A 4598-nucleotide genomic window follows, 5' to 3' on the forward strand; every position below is an offset into this window, starting at 1 on the left:
TTGTGAAAATCCAGAGCAAGGGATTCCGTTGCTCTTCGGTAGAAGCTTTATCTTCTAAGCTGAAGGTTATGGGTTCGAAACCCGCCGGTGCCTTCAATGGTAATTCTTTCTCTTGTGTTATAAATCTTTCTTGTGTGTATACACTTTGTACCTCAGCCGTCTATGTAAGTGAAGCTTCTGCATAAATTAATAAATAAAACACGCTTTTTTTTTTTTTTTTGAGTTTTACAGAAGATATATAAAACACTTCTCCCTGTCCATTTATAACTTCCAAAAGATATTTTTTTAGATAATTTTAATTAAGTTGGCTTAAAGTCTGCGTTATTTTATTTTCAATATTTAATTTTCCAATTAAATCCTGTACAATCAAAAATGTGATTTGATTAAGCAATTCATTATAACAATGTTGCTGATGTTACCCGTACGGGGCCATTCATTAATTACGTAAGGGTCCCGAGGGGGAGGGGGGTTAGAAAAATCTCTACATACCCTTACTTTTTTTGGGGGGGGGGGATCACATGCATTCTCAAGTAATATTTTCCAAGTGGATATTTTCTATCAGAAATCGCGCGGTCAAGTGGTTTGGCAGGTATCATATTTCCTTTGCGTCTCGAAGGTAAAAAAGTACTTAAGTAAAAAAAGTAGCCGTTTTTTATTTTTACTAAGAATGAATAGTGTAAAATATTATAAAAGAATTGCACTATGTATGGCAGGTTTTATTTTTAATTAGTACAGTGGCGTCACAACGTGTGGGGGGGGGGGGGGGAGAGTTCGGTCCGTCCCGGGTGTCACCCTTCTGGGGGGTGACACTCAAAGTGGAATTGCAAGTTTTTGAAAACTATAAAGCTGAAATGCAATTTTAAGACTACAAATTTGAAAATTTCCCAAGGGGGTCCCTCCCGTTAAATTTCAAAAAATTTGACGATCTTCGATGATATGGGAGAGAGGATGTTCAGGGACACTCCCTTGGAAAATTCTGGGAATTAAATTCGTAAAAATACAGTTGTAGACGATTTTTTTTTGTAATGTGTTGGGGGGGGGGAGGTTTGGTGGTCTTCTCCTGGAAATTTTTCGAATGAACATACCTTTTGGGAGGGACGATCGCCCCAATCGCCCCCCCCCCCCCCCCTATGGATCCGCCACTGCCAGGAGCAGGTACTTATGTGGCAACTTAAGCCACAGGAAAAGGGATAATCCCTACGCAGGGGATTTGAAGGGCATCTTCCCTATCCGAAGGGGAATTCCAATCAGATGAAGCGGACACTGCGTGTAGTTAAGACGCGTATGTGTTGGCTCGGATCAAATAAGGATCCGAGTGGAATTATGGAAACTAAACCCAACATTTGTAAATAGTTGTATATATGTGTTAGTAGTATTGTTTGTTGTGGTATATAATAGTAGTGTTGTGATTGTGAATAAAATGGAAAAAATGAAATTGGTTGAAGTTATTGGACTTGTAAGAAAACACGCAACAAGTCGTAACATAAGTGTTGCGACAAAATTATGGTGACCCGGACGTGATTATACAAGTAATTTTGGACATAAAAGGACAAAACTTAGAATTGGATTCCCACAAATTCGAGTTGGATACACGAATGCGCTGAGATTGAGGTAAGCCCATTTTTTTCCCAATTTAAATTGCTAATATTGTTTAAATTTATCATGGATCTTGCTAGATTAAAAGAGCTCCGTAAAGGGCTAAGAATTTCCTTAACAAAACATTTGTCAAAAATAGAGACCACATTAGAATTAGAAATCACTTCGGATGATTATTCGAAGGAAGATAAGATTGATGAGCTTTTGAGTCTAAAATCTCAGCTCTTAGAAAAATTAAAAGCTGTAATTACTCGTGATGAAGAAATACAATCAAAAATTGAAATTGAGGATATGCTAGCAGATATAGAGACGAGTGAAGAATATAAAGATAAAGTAAACGAAATGAAATCTAAAATTGAAAGGCACTTGGACATTTTATGTGATAGACCACGAGCGGGAGTGGGAATTCAGATGAATAGGAGGATTGAACAGGTAACTGTTGATGCGGAGGAAAATGTTCAAACGGCGGCTGCGGCACTTAATAATGTGTCGTTCAGAAGTGAAACCAGAAACGTAGTTAAACTTCCGAAATTAAATATCCGAACATTTTATGGAGATTGTAGTTATTTCCTAGATTTTTGGAATTCTTTTGAAGTCGCGGTTCATAATAACGACGCATTGTCAAAGGTGGAAAAATTTACGTATCTTAAATCGTATTTGGGAGGTGTTGCGCGTAGTGCGGTATCAGGTTTTTCTCTGACAGATCAAAACTACGATGAATCAATAAACTTGTTAAAGGAACGGTTTGGGCGCTCAGACATAATAATGTCATCTCATATGCATAAGCTTTTGCTTGTAGATTCAGTTAAATCATGTGCTAATGTAATAGGGTTGCGAAAAATGTATGACGCAATAGAAGTGCAAATAAGATCACTAAAATCGTTAGGCGTTGCTACAGGAACGTACGGGAATTTATTATGTCCAGTAATTCTGCAGAAATTGCCAGAAGAATTAAATTTAAGTTACAATAGGAATCGCAAAACAAACGAATTATTTGACATTACGGATTTAGTGGAATTTATAAGAATGGAAGTAGAATGTAGGGAAACTGCGCTAATATTAGCTAATCCAAAAAATGCCAATATGAAGGAATATTCATCACAGAACAAAATTAACGACACAGGCTCTCCGAATAAGACATTTTATTCGAATTCGAAACGAAATGAATATTCTACCCATAAATCTACTGCTGAAGTTTTAGCTACTCATGTTAATGATAATCAGCCTTGGCCTCGGAAATTTGAACATGATACCAGGGGTAGTTTCAATCAGAGACGGAACTTTAATTCATCATCGTTTAATGGGTACTTGTGTAGTCAGAAATGTATATTCTGCCTTCAAAATCATATGAATCATGATTGCGCATTAGGTGTTAGTGAGAAGAAAAAGGCATTAATGACTAAGGGTCTATGTTTTATCTGTTTTCAAAATCACTTGAGAAGATTCTGCGATCGTAAATTTCTGAAGTGTAAGCACTGTAATTCCTTTTACCATAACTCTCTCATCTGCGAGAAGCAGAATGGAATAATAGATCACCCCAGTCAACGGGAGAAGTACCGCCGCATCAAGAGGGACAGGGGGAAAACCACATTGCCTCAATGGTATCATTCTCGTCTAGTAAAAACGAAATAAAAAAGACTAGCAATTCGATCTTGTTGCAGACCTTTTCGGCTATGGTTAAAACAGAACCAGGAACTAATAGTCATTTATTACGATGTATGGCGGACTCGGGTGCTAATATGTCCTTCATCTTGAGTGAAGTTACGAGGGCATTGGGTTTAAAGGCGGTAAATAAAGAATCGTTAAGTATTCACACATTTGGAAATGAAAACTCGAAAACGCGCAGTTATGATATTGTGGAAGTAACTTTGAGAAACGCGAAGGATAATAATCGGAAAATAAAAATCAGAGCAGTAGTGATTGATTGCATTACATTGGCACATATTAAAATTCCTTCTCAATGGGCAAAGAACGCCGCTTTGACAAAAGGCATTGAGTTAGCGGATATTAGTAGTTATCCAAATGACAAAATTCATGTTTTGATCGGTTCGGATTACATCGCTGAAATTTTGGGGGAAAGGAACATAAGAATTAGTAGGAGGTTGATTGCGGTTGATAGCATTTTTGGATTTTTACTTCAGGGAAAAGATGAGGAATCAAATCGTCAGATACCAATGGTGAATCATTTATTCGCGAAAAATGATGAGTTGGATAGTGATAGAATTGAAAAATTATGGTCAATGGAAGCAATTGGGATAAATATGGAAAAGGAGGCAAGTCTGTCGGATAAAGACGTTTTAGAATCATTTGAGCGAAACACGACTTATACAAACAAAAGATATGAAACTCGGCTGTTATGGAAAGGGAACTGTACACAATTAAGCAGTAATTTTGAAATTGCTAAACGTCGTTTCTTTAGTTTAGGAAACACATTAAGAAAAAATAAGGAAATGTGTTCCAGGTACAATGAAATTATTGAAGAACACATAAGGGACGGTATCGTTGAACGCGTAGAAAAGAACTTAGATCAAAGTACAAGCACAGGATATTTTCTTCCGCATCACGCAGTAGTACGCGGACAGAAGGATACTTCGAAGGTTAGGATAGTATTTGACGCTTCGTCTAAACGCAAGGGAGAATTATCGTTGAATGATTGTCTAGAAAGCGGGCCGGATTTAAATCCCGATTTGCTTAGTATTATATTAAGATTTAGATTACACAAGATAGCATTTTGTGCGGACATTCAGCGCGCATTTTTAGAGATAGGAATAGCTGAGGAAGATAGGGAGTTCTTAAAGTTTTTATGGGTAAAGAAAAATGGTCCTATCCTCGATCTCAGCCCTAGTAATATTGAGTTTCTGAAGTATGCAAGAGTAACCTTTGGCGTAAAGTGCAGTTCATTTTTGTTGGCAGGAATTTTGCGGCTGCACTTGCGTAAATATGAAGAAGAGTACCCACGCGCGTGTGAGATGCTCCGCAATCTTTACGTAGACGATCTCATC

This window comes from Uloborus diversus, chromosome 3 (genome assembly GCF_026930045.1).
Source record: "Uloborus diversus isolate 005 chromosome 3, Udiv.v.3.1, whole genome shotgun sequence".
NCBI classification, from domain to species: domain Eukaryota; kingdom Metazoa; phylum Arthropoda; class Arachnida; order Araneae; family Uloboridae; genus Uloborus; species Uloborus diversus.